Raw genomic sequence first — 23,951 nt, 5'->3', positions numbered from 1 at the left:
TCATTAAATAAAAGTTAAAAAAATAAAGTCATTGTGATACTTCAAGGTTATCTTCATTATTCTTGGGCTTATTTTTTAAATAAATTTTAGAATTGGCTTGCCAATTTGCAAACATGCACACACACAAATATGCTGAATTTTTATTGAAGGAGCAGAAAATAATTGATGGAAAAATTTTGGAGAATTGACAAATTTACAATGTTGAGGGTTACAATTCATAGACGTGATATAGTCTGCTATTTAAGTGTTCCTTCATTTCTCTCAATTACAATTTCAATGTTGTCTGAAACCTTACACGTACTTTGATTTTATCAATATTTATAATTTAAATATTTAAAATTTGCTAATTTGGTGATGCAGATGGAAATTCACAGTCATGGGTGAGCCTGGTAGGGAGAACTGATTTCTGTACAATCACTTCTGTCTGTCTTGGTTTCCTGGTGATTGTTGTTTTGCAAAGCCTGGAGCTAGGTGCAGAATCCTCTGAGGCTGTGCATGCAATCCATTTTTGACTGCTGTATTCACTATCTTATTTTCAAAGCCTCCTTGGGAATTTATACTTTAAAAACCTTGACAGTCTAATGGTTAAGATGCCCACAGTCTACATTCAAGTAAGTAGGTTTGATTCACAGCCCTGGCTCCAGTTCCAGCTTCCTGTTAATGCAGATCTGGGAGGCAGCTGTTATGACTCAAGTCCTTGAGTTCCTGCCACTCATGTGGGATACTGAGCAGCACTCAGGCTCCTCAGCATGACTGCGTCTGTTGTGGGCATTTGGGGAATGAACCAGTGGATGGGAGCTCCCTCTCTGTATTTGTATTTGTTTGCCCCCTACACACACACACACACACACACACACCCTTGCCATTGATGTATTTCTTGGTGTGATTTGTAGTTCCCCTGTCTTTCAAGGCCACTTTTGTCAGTCAGTCACTCCCTATGAGGATGTGTGTTGCATCTTAGAGAATCCTCCTTCAGGGGCTTTCTGGTCTCCTATCTGTTTGAACTTCTAGGTTCCACTGTCACTCTGCCCTGGAATGCCATCAGTTTGCAGCAAGAATACCAGTAATTGTACTTGGGTATAGTTGATTCTAAGAACTTTTTAAAAACTTTTATTTAATAAATATAAATTTCAAAAGTACAACTTTTGGATTACAGCAGTTTTTCCCCCCATAACCACCCTCGCACCTGCAAACCATCCCATCTCCCACTCCCTCTCCCATCTCAATGTTCATTAAGATTTTCAATTATCTTTATATACAGAAGATCAACTTAGTATATACTAAGTAAAGATTTCAACAGTTTGCACCCACACAAACACACATAGTATAAAGTACTGTTTGAATACTAGCTTTATCGTTAATTATTCTAAGAACTTTTTGAAAAAATTCTAGACTATATATTTGACAAATTAGTGTTCTTTAATTTCAAAGCAAGAGAGACATATTAAGTGACAAATCATATATTAGAAATAAAGTATGGAAAGTCTGTACAAGTGGGATCAAAATGCAAGACGTAACCATCCCCAAGTTTCAATATGGAGACTGGTGTGCCTGGTTTTATTTCCTAATCTAGCTTCCTTGTTTGGAAGAGTGTTTTGTGTTTGAATATGTAGACTGAGAAATGCCTGCTCTAGGTCGCTACGGTAGACAGAAGAATGACTCCCCAACATATCCATATCCTCATCCATGGAACCTGTAAAAATGCACCTGGCATCCTACAGGAATACTGTAGATGTGATGATTTAAGGATTTTGAAATGAGAACATAACATGGGTAATGTGACTGACAACATGTTGCAAAGGGATTTTTATAAGAGTAATAGGGGTTAAACCTGGGAGCACAGGTGGGAGGGATGGGATTTCAGTATGTGGAAAGGGGTCTCAGCAAGATTTCTAGCTATTTTAAAAAATACGTTATTTTGGCCGGCGCTGCAGCTCACTAGGCTAATCCTCCACCTGCGGCGCCGGCACCCCAGGTTCTAGTCCTGGTTGGGGCCCCGGATTCTGTCCTGGTTGCCCCTCTTCCAGTCTATTTCTCTCCTGTGGCCCCGAAGTGCAGTGGAGGATGGCCCAAGTGCTTGGGCCCTGCACCCGCATGGGAGACCAGGAGGAAGTACCTGGCTCCTGGCTTTGGATCAGTGCGGTGCGCCGGCTGCAGCGGCCATTGGAGGGTGAACCAATGGAAAAGGAAGACCTTTCTCTCTATCTCTCTCTCTACTGTCTACTCTGCCCGTCAAAAAAAAAGTTACTTATCATTAACTATAGTTAACCTACTGTGCAAAAAGAGAGCAGAACTCATTCCTCCTAGTTGATATACTGTACCTATTATAGTATATTCAGTACAATGGGAGATTTAAAACACCATGACCTGTTTCCTGTGTTCAGGAAAAGATCTTATAGAGATGACTTATAAGATGTAAAATTATATATAACAAGGGGGAAATTGAATAAAATTATATGATCAAACATATTATTAAGAAATAAAGGAATTAACGTGGGCTTTTGATAACATGGAAGGTGGTGCAGATTGTGACTTGAGGAGTTCCTTGAGTAATAGGTCCTGTACAGGGAGAAGACATTCTAGGTGGAGTACTTACACATCCAGGATGCTCCAGGGCTGTCTCAACCTATCATTATGATAGCTATGGTCATCAAGTCCCTACAATGTACTATATACTTTACATGCTAATTATAATCCTCACAAATATAAAGTTACTAAAAATTGTCTCCATTTCTAGAAAATGAATAAAGAAAGACACAGAAGTGCAGAGTAGCTTTCCAAAGGTCGTAGGGGTACAATGTGAGGAGCCAGATTTGAACCCAGTTCTGTGTGGTTCCAAAGCTTTCACTACCACATGACACCTCTTGTGTTCTGACATCAAACACACACTTCCCAGAGGATATATCCCAATATCTGACACAGAATGGGTGGTCTCTGCTGTGTGTGTATGTGGGCTGTCAGTTTTTCTCCAGAGTATCACGTTACCACTTGTTATTGTGAAAAACACCCATATGTTGCAAGCTTATCATGAGATCTGAGACTTGAGTCACTTCATCCTTCAGGGATGCCACTTGAACCCTAGATAATGACTGCCCTGGAAATGGATAAAACAGAGGCATCCAACCTTAGTCTCGGGTGGAGGGTTGGGTTGTACCAATTCTGAACCCAGTGCTTGTCCCTTCTTGGCTCTGGCTCACTCGGATGTCCATCTGCTCCCCGTGTTCTCTTCTGCTGGCTCTCATTCTGGAGCCTGCCCTATGTCCAGTTCCACATCACTCAGATGGGCATGTGAAAAGAGTCTTCAGAATTTTTTGCTGCTTTTCTTTGCTGGGTTTCCTTCCTCATGAGCAGGGGAAGGATGAAGAACATGGCCCCATGACACTGCTCTATGTTTCTTGCTGAGTGAGGAGATGTCAGGTGCCTTCCAGAGCTGGACAGGAATGCCGGAGCCCCTCCTTGGTGTCCCTTCCATGATTTATTTCTTAGTGCAGTCTGGGAGGATGGGAGGAACTTTTCATTCATTGCTGTCACCACCGCTGCGCTTGTCAGCAACCTCTCCCTTGGGAATTGAGCCAATGGGAAGTCTGGTGAATTTTCTCTGAACCTTGGCACAGGTATGTTGGGAGGAGTGCAGAGTCTTAGGAGGGAGGAGGCAGGAGGAACTGGAGCCCGACAGTGAAGGCCACAGAACTGCAGTGGGAGGAGGTGAGTGGCATTCTTATGTATGCTGGGTTATTCTAGGCTTCTAAATGTGCTCAAACTCCCAAAAAACGCATGAACAACCCTGGTGCCCAAGGCTTTGTAGGTTGTGAATGTTCCTCTACTGTCAAAGTGACGGCTTTGCATCCAGCATCTGGATTCCTGGCACTCAGACACCTCCTTGCTTGGTAAACCATACCCTCCTGTACTCCCGTGAAGTCATCTTAAGCTCACCTATCTGATCTCCAGTCTCCAAGGTGTTGTAGAGTGATCTTCATGATTAGAATGACAGTGGATGGCAGCATATATCACACTGGACAACGTGTTGAATATAGGAAATTGAGCTTTACTCTTTATGAGAAAAAAGCCTAGCAACTGCTGAACAGACCCTGAAGCTTATAAAAGATAACTTACACACCGACTATATGTAGTACCTGTAGCTGGGCTTTCTATCCCCAGGAGTAACAGCAATATTGTATAAATACCTGCAAATTAATTAATCAATATTAATTAGTACTTGATAGACTTGTTCAGAGTTCAAGGTCCTTCAATAAATCCAAAGCTGGGTAGAGCTGATATTTAGAATGTCTTTGTACCATAATTATTGTTTCTATAGTGAATTATAGCCTTGATATCTTGGCAAGTAGTTTTCCACTAAATACAAACCTACTGGAGAGTGAGTTGTTCATGTGGAGGAAAAGCACAATTATATCTGTGGGGACCTAGCATCTGGAGCAGTTAGAATTATATTATAACAGCAGGAAACCTCACATGCAATCATAGTTGCATTTGGAGATTTTGATCAAAGGTGTGTAGCAGAGTTTTCAGTGCTATTTGATGAGAAGAGAAGCTTATATTCATATTGATACATAAAATCACATTGATTCCTTGACAGAGATGAAGTAAAATGATTCTAGGAGGTTTCTTCAAAAGAAGTATAAAGTTTCTTATTTGTCTTGAGTGCTTTAGTGGTCAGCTGATGGTAGATACAGGATGAAATCAATTCTACTCTAGGAGAATGTGTAGTGTCATGTAAACGAAGGCTGTCATATCAGTGAAGGCTGGGTTTGGGTTTGGGCTTGAGTTTGGTAAAAGTAAACACACATTTCCTCCTTATTTTGAGAACAAGTCAGATATGTTTTCCTGCCTGAACTTGGTTGTGTAGTCATGCATAATGCTGAGTAGCACACCAATAAAGAGATAAAATCTCGTAGGTGACATTTAGTGGGGACAAGCCCCTGATACTATCAAAGGGATTTCCCTGGAGGAGTCAAAGGTGCTGGTTGTGGCTCATGCTGGTCATCAGGATGTCCAGAAAGAGGCTGGAACAAAGAGTGCTCAGCATCTGCATGTTCTTCATCTGGGTCCTTCCTTACGTCTCTGTGACCATTGCTACCTTCTCCCCTTCCTCCTGCCAGCTGGTGTTGGGACATCATGTCTACCAGCAAGCTGTTCACAGCCCCCCGCCCACAGCTCCCCAAAGCACCTTACAAATATTTTCACCATCACTTTCTCATAGTGTAGTCTAACTTTCAAGTTTACTTCTGGATTATGGGCCATTGTTGGGGCGGGACAGAGAAAGTGTCTTGATACTTCCCTAGTGCTCAGCAGTGTGTAAACTGAGGTGTTAAATTCAGTGGTGTTTCTTCATAACTAGAAACTTTTAACTTTTCCCCTATTTTTTATGGAATGATGGAAAAACACTCTTTGCTGCTGCTTTTCACCTCAGTACTCCCTGGCTTTCTTTGCTTCTGTGAGAAGTCAAAAGAAATTCATGGGCTGTAGGAGGCATGAATAGGGACAAAAATTGGGGAAACTAATAGCTTGATTCTACTTTCTTCCTACTCGTTTCCTTATACTGGTAGCTTGTTTCCCTGGGAGGCGCTGGAGTTTAGGGTGAGCTGATCAAAACTAAGTTGCAAAGCAGTGTCATTTAGAAAATGAGTTAGTGGGGGCAAGCAGAGATCAACAGATCTGCAATTTGAGGCACTTTTAAAATATCTATTCAGCTATTGATAAGAATTGCATCACTTTATGAATGAAAGGCATAAAGATCTCAATATAAGGTAATCATACTAGCTTATGATTATGTTATTACCTATGGTAACAAGTGAAAACAAATAACAATGCATTTATATGCTTATTTATATTAATTTGGTCCTCTAAATCTGTGAACTCAGCATCTGTGGATTCAACAACCACAGACTGAAGATATTTTGAAAAAATTTCAGCTGAAAATGTGCTGACATTTTTTCTTGTCATTATTACCTAAGCAATGCAGAATAACAACTATTTATGGAGCATCTACATTGTCTTAGGTATTATAAGTCATCTAGAGATGATTTGAAGTGTACATAAGGATTGACAGATTGATAGATTCTATGCAAATGCTACACTATTTTATATAAAGGACTTGAGCACCTGCAAATTTTGGTTCCCCAGGGGTTTCCTAGAAACGATACCTATCTCACAAATTTCAAGAGATGACAATATACTTAGGATTTATACAAGAACTTAAAAGACTCTTTTTCTCAATGTGCACATATATTATGTAATAAGAAAATGCCTAAGGGGATGCAAAATAAAGACAAGAAATATTTTCTCCCACACGTTGATACCTGTATTAGTCTTAAATTGTGAAATTTAGCATGTGCCGGTTCCATAAAATCATTACATTCTGGGTGTGTGGAGTGTTTGGTTGGACTACAGGAACTTTTCTGTAGATCATGAAGTGACTTGTCATTTCTGCCCATGAGACATGAAGCAGCAGTCTGTGAGGGGTCATTTCCAGACACTCCTCTAAGATCCAGCAGAGCAATCACAGAAATCAGGGCTGCAAAGCCCAGTGCTCTTTAAAACCACACAGGATGTCAGTGGCCCATAAGACAGTGGGTTCAGGTCTCCTCTCCACCTTGGAGGGAATTGGGTGGATGATCAGAGTGAATGAAGGAGACTGCAAGATTTGAAGTCTTGAACAATTATGTAGGGCAGGCGGGCCTGGTGCTTGTTGGCTTCTTGCTAAAGTCGTCCAAAATTCTAGGTTTTGCTAGTTGTTTCTAGGGTCCTAGGATGGACTCTGTGTGTTCATTGTGTAATGAAATGGAGAAACTTACAAAGACTCCAATTGTTTTGTTGTGAATTAAAATTATTGTGAATTAAAATCTTTCTTCCCTGAAGTCTTTACCTCTTTCTATATTAAGTACCATTACCAATTTGAAAGTTTTTCTTCCATGATAAGAGTAACACAGAAATTTTCTTTTTTCTTGTCTAATAAATTTATTCATCTTCAAAAAGAAAATTTTGATGCTGCATTCTATATTGGATGTCAATTCTGTTCCATGCATATCCTTGGAAAAGCAATTGAGTAGCTTGAAATTTCATTTCCAAGTTGCAAAGTGGGAATGATAACATAAGCTAAATAGTGGTAATAATGCCAGTGCTTATGAGGGTCAATTGGGATGCTAATTTACTATTTTTGTTTGCTAGGCTGAATTGGTGCAATAGTTTTTGATTGTAAAGCAGATACAGATTTGCCAAGAAGACACTGTGTGCTTTGCCAAGGCCTTTAGCCCACACCTGACTTGCAGAGTACTGTTTAATTCTCTAGGGTAGGGGTTGGCAAACTCTGGTTCTCAATCTAAACCTAGTTCACCATTTATTTTGTAAATAAAGTTTTATTGGAACACAGATATGTCTATGTGTTTACTTATTATCTTTGTCTGATTTCTTTCCACCACCAAAAAATGAAGTTGCAACAAATGATCCTATAGACTACAAAGCCAAAAATGTTTTTTAAAAATATTTATTTACTTTTATTTCCATCTATTTGGAGGAGTCAGAGAGAGAGAATCTTCCATGTGCTTATTCACTCAGCAGACAGGACTGGGCCAGGCTGAAGCCAGGAGCCAAACTCCATCTGGGTCTCCCATGTGGATGACAGGGACACAAGTACTTGTGCTATTGTCTACTGTTTCCCAGGATGCACACCTGCAGGAAGCTAGATCAGAAGCAGAGTAGCCAGGACTTAAACCAGGTGTGCTGATATGAGATGTTGATGTCTCAAGAGCTTGCTTAACCCACTGTATCACAACAAATGCTCCTCTGAATCCCAGTATATTTGGTCCCTTACAGAAAACGTTTGCTAGCCTCTGTTATCAGGATTTCCAGATGAAACACTCTGTAAGCTTCTACAGTGCATTGTTTAATTTTTTATTTAATTGTAAGCATTGGGTCATATGCTAAGCAGAATATTAGCAGAGCTCCTCTTCAGGCTCACAATCTTTTTTTTTTTTTTTTTTTTTTTTTTTTTTTTTTTTTTTTTTTTGACAGGCAGAGTGGACAGTGAGAGAGAGAGAGAGAAAGGTCTTCCTTTGCCGCTGGTTCACCCTCCAATGGCCGCCGCTGCAGCCGGCGCACCGCGCTGATCCTGGCAGGAGCCAGGAGCCAGGTGCTTTTCCTGGTCTCCCATGGGGTGCAGGGCCCAAGCACCTGGGCCATCCTCCACTGCACTCCCTGGCCATAGCAGAGAGCTGGCCTGGAAGAGGGGCAACCGGGACAGAATCCGGCGCCCCAACCGGGACTAGAACCCGGTGTGCCGGCGCCGCAAGGTGGAGGATTAGCCTATTGAGCCACGGCGCCGGCTCAAGGCTCACAATCTACATTGTCTTCTTGATGAGGTTTAGTTCCCAAGGGATTCTCTCCTTTTTACTTGTTCATCCCTAATCTGCTCTTTCAAACACAAATAGTTTCACCAGGAAGATGTGCTGTCCTTGTATTTTAGCAAGCATTTCTTCATCCAAAATGTAACTGTCACATTGCTAAGTTCTCAGGGCATGTAGACTCTCTCTATCTCTGTATCTGTCTCTATGTCTCTATGTCTCTCATACAGCAGCACATGCACACACACACAGACACACATACATCCTGTATCACTGGTATTGCCAACTTAGCCTGATATAAGGAGACAAAAAAGGCACGACCAATGTGATATGTTCACAGATATTAAGCCCCAGAAAATTTCCATGACCATAATGTATCCTAACTGACCAATGATGCCCAGAGTCAGATACCACTATAGCAATGAGTTCTTCTTCCCTCAGGTATTTATACAGATCCTGGCTGATGAAAAGTACCACATGGGACTTAAATGTGATAGTGGCCAAACTTTTACTGTCTAAAACAGATAGGTTATTATCAACTGGAGCAAAAAGCCCTGAGCTCCTTTCTATTTTAATAAAAATTATTCATTTCTCTCTCTCTCTCTCTCTCTCTCTCTCTCTCTCTCTCACACACACACACACACACACACACACACACACACGGGCGGGGGGGGATCTTCCATCCTCTCCATCCTCTAGTTCATTTCCCAAATGCCTGCAACAGCCACGTCTGAGCCAGGCTGAGGCCAGGAGCCCGGAACCCCATCCAGGTTTTTCATGTGGGTGTCAGGAAGTGAAACACTTGGGTCATCACCTGATGCTTCACAGGCACATTATCAGGAAGACGGATCCGAAGCAGAGGTGGGAATCAATCCTAGACACTCCAAAACAGGATGCGGTCGTCCCAGATGGTGGCTTAACTGGCTGCATCACAACACCTGCCCTATGAACTCCAAGAAGCTCTCTGCTTCACTGGAGCACTCAGGAACCTGCCCACATCTGGAAACTCACACTAAATGAAAGCGATTACTTATTTTTTTAAAGATTTATTTATTTATTTGAAAGGCAGAGTTACAGAGAGGCAGAGGCAGAGAGAGATAGAGATATGCCCTCTGCTGGTTCACTCCCCAGCTGGCCACAATGGCCGGAGCTCCGCTGATCCAAAGCCAGGAGACAAGAGCCCCCTCTGAGTCTCCCATGTGGGTGCAGGGGCCCAAGGACTTGGGCCATTTTCCACTGCTTTCCCAGGCCATAGCAGAGAGCCAGACCAGACGTGGAGCAGCCAGGACTCGAACCGGCGCCCATATGGGATGCCGGCACTGTAGACGGCGGCTTTATCCGCTACGCCACAGCGCTAGCCTCAGTGATTACTTATTGTCAGCCATTCTCAAACCTTCTGCAGCTGGGTCTGGGAGAAGCAATAGGAAGGTGCATCCAGAGCAATTATAAGGAAACAATATTTTAGGGTCTTCCCCCTCAAATGATGATTTCCTCGTATAACATCTAGAATAGAAGACAACTCAGCATCCCTGGTGGCAATTTGTGCTAGGCACACTCCCTTCCAACACCAGTTCTTTCAGCAAAAAGGGTATACCCCATGAGGATTCCACACAGGACCCACGCTTACTGAAAGCAAAGAGCAGGAATTTTGCTACTTGGCTAAGGTCCAAGAGTTTTAGTATGAAGCCATAAATATTTAGAAAAAATTTCAAAGGAATGTCAAGACTTGAGTAGAATCATCACTGGAAGCAAACCTAGTTCTTGGTGAGTAGCTACAGAGAGTGAGTCTGACCACAGACAGCCCCCAGTACCAGTGTAACTGACCCCGAGTACAGTGAGTGTACGCCAACCCATACTTGCCATTACTATGAACAGGCTCTACCAACTGTTCTATTATATCCTTCTGTTCTGATTTTCATACCCTGCCTGCCATCTTGTCTTATTTTTGTATTTCATTAAAAAATGTTAGCACCCATTGACTAAATTTATTTCATTCTTTCCAATGGATAGTAACCTGCAGTTTGAAAAATAAGGTTTAAAGTCATATGAGCATTACTAATTCTTGCCGACTAAAACTGATAATTCCAAAATAATTTTTACTTTCCTTCACTCATAATAACACAAGGACTTAACTGAGTGCACTGAGACCACTTTGGGCATGCACATTTGTTTTCCTTCGAAGACATTTTCTTTAAAACAGATCCTATTTATTTTTATTTTGTTAGCCAGTTTTTATTTTTCTTTCTCTCCCCTTTTCTGTCTTTGACCACCAGCTCCATTGGTATCTTTTTTTTTTATTTTTTTAATTTTTTTTATTTTTTTTTATTTTTTGACAGGCAGAGTGGACAGTGAGAGAGAGAGAGACAGAGAGAAAGGTCTTCCTTTGCCGTTGGTTCACCCTCCAATGGCCGCCGCGGTCGGCGCGCTGCGGCCGGCGCACCGCGCTGATCCGATGGCAGGAGCCAGGAGCCAGGTGCTTTTCCTGGTCTCCCATGGGGTGCAGGGCCCAAGCACCTGGGCCATCCTCCACTGCACTCCCTGGCCACAGCAGAGAGCTGGCCTGGAAGAGGGGCAACCGGGACAGAATCCGGTGCCCTGACCGGGACTAGAACCCGGTGTGCCGGCGCCGCTAGGCGGAGGATTAGCCTAGTGAGCCACGGCGCCGGCCATCCATTGGTATCTTTAAGGGCTGCCTTATTCTCTGCTATCCCCAAGCCAGCAAATGTTGCCCCTCTAGGATGTGATGGTTTGCATTTATTGGGTGTCCAAACATCATCCCCTGTGGTACTTTTCATGTTGATGTGTCACTGCTTGTAAACTGCCCCCTTAGCAGATTCTGGGACCTTGGAGGGCAAGGACGGTGTCTCTTTCTCCACAGCATCCTTACACTGAAGAATAAAACCCAGCACCTACTAGGCCAATAATGAAAATCTGCTCATTGCATGAGTGGATGAATGAGTCTACTCACAGGAAGCGGGAAAGTCCTCAAGATGAAGGATTAGAATGGGAGACTTACTAAAATAAATACTATTAGTTAATATTTTTTGGCTTCCTGTACATAGCCAAAAATGTCTATGGTATTTCCCTTTGAAACAACTTGGTGGCATTTTTTATTATCTCTGGAAATATGGTCTTTGTACTGATTCAGAACTCACTTGCCTAATATAGTTCACTCTTATTGAGTCTGCTTTGTAGATTGTTATGTGTGAGTATCAGGTGCCAGGAGACATTGAGGCCTCATGGGTATTCTTATGGGATAAAAGGTATGGGAAGGGATTAAGGATCCTATCTTTAGGTATTTTTATGAAAAACAGCAACTTACGTGCCAGGGATCCAGTGTGCCTGCTTTCCCTGGTGTGGTTCTGAATTGTGCATTTTGGCTGTCTTAGCCAGTTCACAGGGCACTTGATTGATGCAAATGAGCAATTAGCCTTGATTCTCCAACAGAGGAACTATCCATGAGGAAGTATTTCTTTTCCCACAATGGTATTTCAAGGCAAATTCTACACAGATTCATTCAGAATAATCCTGTATCCATGGGTTATAACTTGTTATCTTACGTTAACTTTAACATGGTCAATGAATTTCAGATAACACAACATGGGACAAAATGCTTCACAATTCTGGATCTCAGGATTCTCATCAGTGAAATGAGATCACTTAGTCCATTTTTTATGTCTGCAATTTCATTTATTTAAGAACTATTTTAGTGTCTTCTCTGTGCCTAGATAGGGGGCCTAACAATTATAACAAAGTTTCAGTTTTCATCCTGATGGTGGCAACCTGTGACAGGGTCTTAAGAACAAAAAGAGGCTGGACCTTTTCAAAAATTGTAAGGTGAGTCCAGATGAGCTTTAGGGAGTATATAGTTTTTAAAATAAAACAATAGAAATCTATTCTATTATTTTGAGGGCAAGAAAACTGAAATCAAGGAGTTGGCATAGCTAACCTTCCCTTGAAGGGTCTAGCAAACTTCTTTGACGGCTTTTGGGAGTTTCTGGTGGCTCCAAGCTTCCTTAATTGCTAACATATCATTTCAATTTCTGTCTCTTTCTTCATGCATCTTTTATTCTGCCCCTTTGAGTCTGACGTCTCTTTCTCCCTTCCTTATAAGGGTGCCAGTCGTTGAATTCAGGGCCCACCTGTGTATTTCAGGATGATCTTACCTCAAAATTCTTATTTAAGTTGGCAAGCACCTTATTTCCAAGTCAAATCACGCTCACAGGCATGTTGGTGTTGGGCATATCTATTTGAATGACACAATTTGACCTGTTACACAGAGTGAAGAGGACAATGTTGGAGAAGAGTGGGCACAGTCAGATCATGCAAGGACTTTAAGGAGAATACAGACAAGTGTTTGAAGGGCTCCCAGGAGAGGTGTAACAAGATCTACCTTTTGTCTAAAGACGATCACTCTGGGTATGGGAGGAAGAGGCACGTCCAGAGAGGAGACATTGCAAGAATTCAGGTGAAAGTGGTTGTGACTGAGACTAAGCCTCTGGAGAGATGATGGGAAGTGGCCAGAACTGAGACAGATTTTGGAGGAGGAATCTGAAGCAGCTGGCAGTGGATTTCATGAGACCAGGAGAGAAGAGAATGAAAGAGCACTGTTAGATTTCATACTCTAACCACTGGGCTGCTGGAAGTGCACTTTACTGAGACAGGGAGGCTGGAGGGAGGAGCAAGTAGGAAGGAAGAATCCAAATGCATATTTTCACGTGAGAGGGTTTGATACTCCTGTGAGATGTTAAGAACACGTTGGATATAGGAGTCCAAGGAGAGCATAGGTTGGGGATAAGGATTTGGGAGTCATCTAGGGTGAGTGTGACTGTAACTATTGGGGGTGTGTGAGTCTTCTCAGGTGAGATTCAGAAGAGGAGAGGCACTGGTATCTGCAGCGAAAAGGGATCAAGAGGAGGCAGCAAAGATACTGCAAGGACCTAGTGTAGCTCCCATTTGCCTTTTATCTGGCTCAGAGGAATCTTGTGTGTGGCAACAGGAAAAGCAGGAAAATAAGCACTAGAAGGCCTGTTTTGTTCATAAGTCAGCCCTCACTTCTGCGGTTTTGAGCACCTGCTTTCTTCAGAACCAAGTACTTTGGATATCATTACCTTTTGAAAAAGATATGTAAAATAGTGTTTTATCAATCTTTTTCTTTTTCTTTTTTTTAACTTTTATTTAATGAATATAAATTTCCAAAGTACGGCTTATGGATTACAATGGCTTCCCCCCCATAACATCCCTCCCACCCGCAACCCTCCCCTTTCCCACTCCCTCTCCCCTTCCATTCACATCAAGATTCATTTTCAATTCTCTTTACATACAGAAGATCAGTTTAGCATACATTAAGTAAAGATTTCAACAGTTTGCTCCCACACAGAAACATAAAGTGAAAAATACTGTTTGAGTACTAGTTATAGCATTAAATCTCAATGTACAGCACACTAAGGACAGAGATCCTACATGAGGAGTAAGTGCACAGTGACTCCTGTTGTTGACTTAACAAATTGACACTCTTGTTTATGGCCTCAGTAATCACCCTAGGCTCTTGTCATGAGCTGCCAAGGCTATGGAAGCCCCTGAGTTCACCGACTCTGATCATATTTAGACAAGGCCATGGTCAAAGTGGAAGTTCTCTCCTCCCTTCAGAGAAAGGTACCTCCTTCTTTGATGACCCATTATTTCCACTGGGATCTCACTCACAGAGATCTTTCATTTAGGTTTTTTTTTTTTTCCCCAGAGTGTCTTTGCTTTCCATGCCTGAAATACTCTCATGGGCTTTTCAGCCAGATCCGCATGCCTTAAGGGCTGATTCTGAGGCCAGAGTGCTGTTTAGGACATCTGCCATTCTATGGGTCTGCTGTGTATTTCACTTCCCATGTTGGATCATTCTCTCCCTTTTTTATTCTATCAGCTAGTATTTGCAGTCTTATTTATGTGCTCCCTTTGGCTCTTAGTCCTATCATTATGATCAATTGTGAACAGAAATTGATCACTGGGACTAGTGAGATGGCATTGGTACATGCCACCTTGATGGGATTGAATTGGAATCCCCTGGTATGTTTCTAACTCTACCATTTGAGGTAAGTCAGCTTGAGCATGTCCCGAATTGCACATCTCTTCCCTCTCTTATTTCCACTCTTATATTTAACAGCGATCACTTTTCAGTTAAGTTTCAACACTTGAGAATAACTGTGTATTGATTACAGTATTCAACCAAAAGTATTAAGTTGAACAAATAAACAAAAAATACTAAGAGGGATAACGTATTAAGTTGTTCATCAACAGTCAGGGTGAGGGCTGATCAAGTCACTGTTTCTCATAGTGTTCATTTCACTTTAACAGGTTTCCTTTTTGGTGCTCAGTTAGTTGTCACCTATCAAGGAGAACAAGTGGTATTTGTCCCTTTGGGATTGGCTTATTTCACTCAGCATAATGTTTTCCAAATTCCTAACAGGGATCACTTTTCAGTTAAAATTTAAACACCTAAGAATAATTGTGTGTTAATTACAGAGTTCAACAAATGGTACTAGAACAAAAAAAAATACTAACATGGATAAAGTATTACATTGTACATCAACCGTCAGGACAAGAGCTGATCAAGTCACTGTTTCTCATAGTGTCCATTTCACTTCAACAAGTTTCCCCTTTGGTGCTCAGTTACTTGTCACCGGTCAGGGAGAACATATGATATTTGTCCCTTTGGGACTGGCTTAATTCACTCAGCATGATGTTTCCCAAATTCCTCCATCTTGTTGCAAATGACCGGGTTTTGTTGTTTTTGACTGCTGTATAGTATTCTATAGAGTACATGTCCCATAATTTCTTTATCCAGTCTACTGTTGATGGGCATTTAGGTTGGTTCCAGGTCTTACCTATTGTGAATTGAGCTGCAATAAACATTAATGTGCAGACAGCTTGTTTGTTTGCCAATTTCATTTCCTTTGGGTAAATTCCAAGGAGTGGGATGGCTGGGTTGAATGGTAGGGTTATCTTAAGGTTTCTGAGGAATCTCCAGACTGACTTCCATAGTGGCTTAACCAATTTGCATATCAATCTTTTACAAAATATTCATTTATTTATTTGAAATGCAGAGTTACAGAGAGGCAGAGGCAGAGAGAGAGAGAGAGAGAGAGAGTTCTTCTGCCTGCTGGTTTACTCACCACATGCTGCAACGGCTGGAGCTGCACTGATCTGAAGCCAGGAGCCAGGAGTTTCTTTCAGATCTCCCATGTGGGTGCAGGGTCCCAAGGACTTGGGCCATCTGCTGCTGCTTTCCCAGACCATAGTAGAGAGCAGTATCAGAAGTGGAGCAGCCAGGTCTTGAGAACCGGCACCCATATTGGATGCCGACACTGCTGGTGGCAGCTTTATCCGCCATGCTACAGTGCCAGCCCTGTGTTTTATTAACCTTGGCCTTCTTGTATACAAATGTTTGTGAGAAGTCATTTAATATATGACGTCTTTCATTGCATTCAGCAATACATTCATTCTTATTTCTCTATTATCATTATCTGGTCAGAAGGCAAGAATTTTGCTTAAATATTGAATATAACTACATTCATGCCAGTACTATTGGAAGATAAGTGTGGATTAGGATGTAAATGGTATTTTATTAACATTAGGCCTTATCCTTGTTTTTTAGATTGTGTAAGATAAAAGGGGATTTTGTGCTATTGTTATCTGGCATTAAGCACATTTGTCACTTTGGGATTTGGATGCAATTGGGTTGGTTAGAGTAAAAGGATGAGTGAAAACCTTTTCTGGACAAGGACTGAGCACCACTGTTACTATAACACAAATTTGTGCTTTTCATTATCAAGATGTTTATGCATTGTTTCTGGGTTGTCACAGGGAGTGTCGAAAATTCTGTATCTCCACCCTGTAGCTTTGTGCTTCAATATTCCCTTCTAGTAATTTCTTTAAATAAGTATACATGGTATGCTATCAAGTAGAAACAAACAATGCTTTCTCCAGAAAGTAATTTTGTCATTAGAATAAACTTATACAGGGTTTTTGTTGTTATTATTTAAAGCTTTTCAACCTAAGATAATTTCATATAATTTTCTAATATTTAAAAATTGGTAAATAACACACATTATATTTATAAAATGTCTAACCATAGTTCTGTTTTGAAGTAATCCAGAAACTAAATTTGGTAGTGTTCAAATTCATCAGATGCTTAAAAGAAAGGATCGTTACTTAAATTTAAGTAGCTGATTAGAAGTCATCATAGGATTATAAAGGATTTATGAGGAGTTATATAAGTTTTAGAAAGTCAGAGAAGGAGGATAGGGGCAAAACAACCATAACTTAGGGTGAGTCACAGTTTTCATTTCTTTTGATTTGGGTTCAGTGAGCGAGAAATTACTGGCCAGTGGGCAAAGAAATACTATAATTAGTTTCTTTTGTTAAGGACCATGTCCTTTGTCACATCATGCACTAATTAGGTTATTTTACTAAAGCAAGGATTAATTTTTGCCATCTTAAGTCCTTACATCTCACCATGTGACACTTTGAGAATTCCATGACTTGAGAAATTCTTCCAGGTTGAGGAGCCCAGAAAAGAACAAGTTTGACCTGTGTTACTAAATAGGTCACAATAAGGAATTGCATTACAATTACAATTGTGTAGCATTTCACAAGTTATGAAAGCAGAAACTCCGCATGCCATTTATATGGTATGAGCTAAGTTAAAGACAGGCTCTACAGAGAAACTTACCCAACCTTCAGAGGAGAAGAGATGAGTTCTTCCAAGAGCTAGACTCTAGTGACTAATGGCTGATTGGATATGCTTGGATGAATGTGTCTCAGTCATTTACAGCCTTGATTCCAAATGCCTGGGGTAGAGTAGTGATAGGGAATCCAGGTCCCCCATGTGGATGGCAGGAATCCAAGTACTTTAGCTATCATCTGCTGCCTCCCGGAATACACATTAGCAGGAAGCTGGAACTAGAAGTGGAGCCAAGACTTGAACCCAGGTACTCCAACATGGGATGCAGGCATTCCAAGTGATGTTTTAACCAGTGTGTCAAACACCCATCCCTGAAACATACTTTAACTAGACTATTCTAATGGCGACAAGTGGACATATAAATGGCACAGAGCATAGCTTAGAAATAGATTATTATGTAATTAAAATTTAGCTTGTAAAGAATGAATGTCACAGATTTTTGAGGGAAAAGGAGGTTTAAATAAATAATAACAGTATTATTTATGAATGTTACTAATATGAATATTTAATCGTATCATATACAAAATTAAAAAAGAATAAACCAAACACCTGGATGAATAATTAGGCATCAAATCACAGAGCAAAGAAGCAGTTTTTAAAGATAGTATACAGTAAACCATATGTGTATTAACTAACATAATATAAGTTATGTTCATGCAAAAATTATCACTGAAAAATTAAAAGGCAAATAATAATTGGAACAATCTCTTTATGGTAAATAAAATTTCTTATTCTTATATTTCTAAAGAATTAGCATAAATTAAAGGCTAAATATTCTGTGGAAAAACAGAGGAAAGGTTAAATATAAATGATTAATAAAAATACTCAGCTTTTTCAGCTCCTTTCTTACTCATCTTTAACTTCCTTCTGCTGATTCAGTCATTACCTACCAAGGTCTAATTGTGCTCTATTGACACTCATCTTAAAAACACACATTGATCATTGACCCATATTCCCTCCAGGGAGCAGTGAATCCTTCAGCTTATGATTGTAGCAAACCTTTTGAAAGAGTGATCAAGCACGTGCTTTCTTCATATCTTCAACTCATTCGATCTTTATCCTTCCCCAAAATGGCCTTCACTTCCACTGTTGCGCCCAAACTTAAACGCTGTAAGGTCAGCACCGTATTACTGAGTCCAGTAGACAAGTTTCCCAGCAGCCCTCTTGGAACATCCTAAATATTCCCTCTTTTTCAAAAGACTCTCAACAATTGAACTCACTGAAACCACCACACCCAGGTCCCTCATTCTTAGATTTCTCCTTTTGAGTCTCCTGTGATGGATCCACACCCCCTTGTTCAACCCCCAAGTGTTTGGAGTGGTTGTACTCTGCATTGGGTCCTTTCCTTTAGCTTTCGATCATGGCAGCTGTTCTTGGAACTTCCAGGACCAAATTTGCATAACAAACTAAGACTCTCTTATGTTCCCAGACTATCAAGACAAGTGCCTCAAACTTAAGTCTCTAAATCACAGTATTCTCCATTATTTCCCACATGTTAATAAATGTTTGAACACTTATTCAACTATTAGGGCTATAAATCCAAATTCTGTCTTGTTTCTTTCATATTTTTCATTTCCTATATCAAATCCTTCAATGTTGCTTGCAGATTCTACCTCTAAAATGTTCTTAAGTACTGTTACTTCCCCCCATCTTTAATGTCATTCCTTGGGCTACATCACTATTATGTCTTTTCTTGACTGTTAAAAACAACCTCTTATTTTGTTTTGTTTCACTTTATTTTTTATTTGTTTATTTATTTATTTTTTTTGTCAGGCAGAGTTAGACAGAGAGAGAGACAGAGAGAAAGGTCTTCCTTCTGTTGGTTCACCCCCTAAATAGCAGCTACGGCCAGCACGCTGCGCCGATCTGAAGGCAGGAGCCAGGTGCTTCCTCCTGGTCTCCCATGTGGGTGCAGGGCCCAAGCACTTGGGCCATCCTCCACTGCCTTCTGGGGCCACAGCAGAGAGCTGAACTGGAAGAGGAGCAACCGGGACAGAACAGGTGCCCTGACCAGGAATAGAACCCCGGGTGCCAGCATTGCAGGCAGAGGATTAGCCAAGTGAGCTGCAACACCGGCTTGTTTCACTTTATTTGCTATGCTTTAATTATTGTCCAATTCTGATCGGTTCTTTACGAACAGCTGGAGTGTTCTTTATAAAGCAAAACAGAGGCAGGCCTTTGACATGGTACATAAAACACAATTTAGGAAGACTAAGTTCCTGGGTTTGAGTCACAACTCTGTCCCCAGTTCTACTTTCCTGCTAATGTGTACCCTGGCTAGCAGCAAGTGATGGCTCAAACACTTGGGTCCCTGCCACCCAAGTGAGAGACCCACACTGAATATTAAACCAGTTAATTGGAGCTCTCTGTCTCTCAAGTAAATAAATAAAGAATAAAATAAGAAAAAGCCATTCTCTTTCTTAATATATTTCCTGGTTTCCTTTCCCACTGAGGATAAAATCCAAGTTCCACTGATGGTGCACAGCCTCTCATCATCTGAGCCTCATTCTTTGAGCCCTTTATATCCCATGCTGCTCTTCTCGCTGCTCCTTCTTTCCAGATACTCTCTCCCTTCCAGATACTCTCTCCCTTCCAGTTCACCATCACTACTCCCTCCCCAACAAAACTACCTGGTTTACATTTACTCACAATTTAATCATAACTCAGTGGTTTTTAAGATTTATGTATTTACTTTTAAAGTCAGAGTTACACACAGAGAGAAGGAGAGGCAGAGAAACAGAGAAAGAGAGAGAGAGAAAGAGAGAGAGAGAGAGAGTGAGAGAGGTCTTCCATGCATTGATTCACTCCCCAGTTGGCCGCAATGGAGCTGCGCTGATCCGAAGCCAGGAGCTAGGAGCTTCCTCTGGGTCTCCCATGTGGGCTTGGGCCATCTCTACTGCTTTCCCAGGCCATAGCAGAGAGCTGGATCAGAAGTGGAGCAGCCAGGACTCGAACCAGCGCCCACATGGGATGCTGGCACTGCAGGCGGTGGCTTTGCCTGCTACGTCACAGCGCTGGCCCCCATTCAGTGGTTATTATTTCCTTGGCAAGGCTTCCCTTGACTGTGCAGTCTAAATGAGTGATTCTCATTCCATTATTGTTTTTCTAGAAACCAATTTTTTTAAAACTTTAGTACACTCTTATTAGTGTGTGACTGTGTTTCATATGTTAGGATTAATTTGGCACGTTTCGAGCTACTGATAAACAGTGTTTTCTCATGTAAGTAGAAGTTCAGAGTCAGAGCAGAGATTTCTGGCATTCCATTTAGTGGCTCAAAGCTATGGGGATAACAGTCTCTGATTTCTTTGTTCTTTCTTGCATGGTTGCCTCTTGATCACAAGGAGGTTGCTTACCCCCAGCATCCTACATTCCATGCAAGAAGGCAGGAAAAGAGCAAAGAACAAGACAGGCACACAACAACTGAATCATCTTTATTTTCCAAAAGTCTACTGGAAGCCCCACCTAGCAGCATCAACTTGTATTATTATCGACCAGAATGTAGATACATGTTCACCTCATCTGCAAGGACAGCGGGAAATAAAGAATGTTTAACTGGACACAAAGGCTTCCCTCTATAAAATCTGGGCCGGCGCCGCGGCTCACTAGGCTAATCCTCCACCTTGCGGCGCCAGCACACCGGATTCTAGTCCTGGTCGGGGCACCGGATTCTGTCCCGGTTGCTCCTCTTCCAGGCCAGCTCTCTGCTGTGGCCCGGGAGGGCAGTGGAGAATGGCCCAAGTCCTTGGGCCCTGCACCCCATGGGAGACCAGGATAAGTACCTGGCTCCTGCCATTGGATCAGCGCAGTGCGCCGGCCACAGCGCGCCAGCCACGGCGGCCATTGGAGGGTGAACCAACGGCAAAGGAAGACCTTTCTCTCTGTCTCTCTCTCTCACTGTCCACTCTACCTGTCAAAAAAAAAAATCTGGTTTATTTAGAAGGAAAAGAGATAAAAAAAATATTGGGTAGGCAATTAACATTCTGAGCCACAGGATTATATTTATTAAAATGCCTATTTTTTGCATTAGATCCTAAATTTGTTAAACGAGGAATTATGTTTTATTTTGTAAAAAATGCATACTCACACTATACTAAGCACTCAATAAATTGTTGAATAAAAAACTATAATGGGCGATTATAGTATAGCATTTCCTGAACATGCCAGTCCAGGGATGATTCATTGGGCAGATTTTTCTATTAAAGGCTACACTTCTGCTAGTGCTCTTCTGAATCATGTTATAGCCTGTCCATTGTAGCATTTTTCTTTTGATTCCATCACCATTCTAGCCTATTAATTATCCCTCTATTAGATTATTCCTGTGAGCAAACAAGATCTTTTGGTATCTTTCAGTTTAAAAAATATTGATCCTACATTGCTTTCATATCCTTCTTGAAAGTGGTGTCCATAATAATGTCTCCTCACCTCCCATTCTCTTCTTGGTTCACTGTTCAGGACTTCAGTCCTCACAGCTACATATTTAGTACTCAGTTCATGATCTCTCCTCTATGCTCACAAGAACTGCTTTCCCAGAATCACTTAACCCAGATGACTAGGGCTCTCCACGTGTTTCTTTCTGGGACCAATGACTTCCTTTTTCTCCTGGTGACTCTTTTTTAGTACTTTCTACTGGCTTCATCTCTTCACCTCCTTCAACTTGGAGGACTTCCAAGCTCCTCCTATGGTCCTCTACTCCAATTTGGTGTCTGTTCCTACGTGACATCATTCAGTGCCAGGGAGTTGCAATGATCAGTATGCTAATTGCTACATTCCCAATTCCAGTTCTGATATACTACCTGACTGGGAATAACTATCTACTGACATAACCATCTAGATGATGGTTCAAATTATCACATTATTACATTATCAAAACAGAACTTTTAATTCTCTCCAGTTTTTCCTATTTAAATAAAAAGCATGACATTTATCTACCTAGTTACTCAACCAGAGAATCTTGATTGAAGTGCTTCTTTCTTCTACTCTTTCCTTCACCTTCCACATCCAATTTTCCAGTAAGTTCTGCTGAAAATTCCTCAACATTGAGTAAATTCACCTGCTTTTCCTCATCTCCACTGTTAGAACTCTGTTCAAAGTCATGATCATTCCTCTTATTTGAACATGCTAGATGCCCAAGGTTCTTGTTTCCATTGTCGTCTTTTCCAATCCAATCTTCATATAACAACCAGAATAATTTGCTTTTCTCTTAAAGTATTTTTATTTTGACTTCTTTAAAATTACACAAAATTTGCAAAAATCAGGTCAGAAAGCTCCTCTACATCTCCCACCACCATCCTCTTCTGCTGATATCTTAGATAAGCATAGCACAATGAGCAAAACTGAGTAAACAGTGTTGATATTAATAGTAAATAGTTGATACGATAATCCACAAGGCAAAATTTCACCAGTTACTTCATTGTTTTTCTCACTAGAATCCTACCCTGGCTCCCACATTGCATTTATAGTTTTAAACTCTTGCAGTCTGACATTTCATTATTTTTCTTTTTTTGCCATGACCTTAATACTTTTGAAAACTACTGACCAGTTATTTGTTGAACGTTCCTCAATTTGGGCTTCTATGATGCTTTTCATCAGAATGAGGTCATGTACTTTGGGTAAGAACACCACAGAAATGGTATAACGTTCATGATATCAATGTTTTTATTGTTAGTGGTGTAGGTCTTGATTCCCCAGCTCTGAGTGCAGCATGGAGGAAGATGCCTCTGCTTGGGGAAGGAAAAGGGCTTGACTCTCAGTGCCAGGTGCACTATAATAAAATTCAGTCAGACTGAGCCAAGCGGCTCCTGCCTCCAGGCTGCACCTGCAGCAAGGAGTCACAAGACTTTTGAGATTCAGTTCCAGACTGGTAATGTACAATACTAAACAGATCTTATTGGTCCTTGTCCCCAGGCCAGTTCCTGCAGATAGAGCCTCTGGACCTGCTTCAGTGTCAGAGTACCTTGGCTCCAGTTGATCAGTCTTATATCTGACCAACAGTATCAGTGGCTTATAGGAGGGATGTGAGGCAATGAATTCATTGCAGTAGCAAATAGAACAAAGCAGGGTAGACTTTGGTCCTGAGTCCAGGTTGTACTGTTCTCAGTGGGTTGTTGACTTCAGGAGTGAGCTAGGATTATGGCATTGGTGAACACAGGGCACATTTGAATTTATCGCAGACCCCAGAGGGATTTGTAGGAACAGATTGCTCATTTTTAGCACTCTCCTAGTTCATTCTGTACAATACATCAACTAAGATTCAGAAAAAAAATTGAGCTTGCACAGTATCACAGGATTGAAAACACAGGGTCCTATCTATTGCTGACATAGCAGAAGTATCTATAGACTCAGAGAAAATAAACAGACTGCTTAGAGTTTCCGGAGGGATGGCCACAAATAAAGCTTGATGCATACAATTCTTCAATGTGAGGATGATGTTATACCAACAGGCATCAAGAACTTTGAGAGAAACATGATTTCATCTAAAGAAGAAAATAAGATGCCAGAAAACCAGTCATCCAGAAATTGAGAAGCTTCAAATGCTTGGATAGACTTCAGAAGAACACGGAGCAACGATTCTAACATAGAGAATTGATAGAGAGGTGGAAGTAATGAAACAAAATCAAACAGAAATATTTTATCTGAAGAGTACACTAACCAAAATTAATGATGTAGTAGAAAACATCAGTAACAGAACAGATGAAATAGAAGAAAGAATTAGTAAGCTGGAAGATAGGGCATTTGAAAACACACACTGGAAAAGAAAAAAGAATTGAGGAATAAAAACAATTGCTGAAATGTTGGGACAGCATAAAAATAGCAAATACTGGGGTTTAAGAGTGACTTGGGAATATTAAAGGGGTAAAGAA

The 23,951-nt window shown here is 41.1% G+C and overlaps 1 protein-coding gene across 1 annotated transcript in view; it reads left to right on the top strand.

The window, feature by feature from the left end:
* Positions 1-3,592: 3,592 nt before the first annotated feature.
* SERPINB7 (serpin family B member 7) overlaps positions 3,593-23,951 on the top strand; it is a 68,486-nt gene continuing 48,127 nt past the window's right edge. The window contains exon 1 of the mRNA XM_008261388.4: positions 3,593-3,705. The gene's annotated coding sequence lies outside the window, so the exon portion shown is untranslated. The remainder of the gene's footprint in view (positions 3,706-23,951) is intronic.

This window comes from Oryctolagus cuniculus, chromosome 10 (genome assembly GCF_964237555.1).
Source record: "Oryctolagus cuniculus chromosome 10, mOryCun1.1, whole genome shotgun sequence".
In the NCBI taxonomy this organism is placed as follows: Eukaryota; Metazoa; Chordata; class Mammalia; order Lagomorpha; family Leporidae; genus Oryctolagus; species Oryctolagus cuniculus.
The sequence above is the reverse complement of the archived record's forward strand: the minus strand, read 5'-3'. Positions and strand labels throughout refer to the sequence as shown.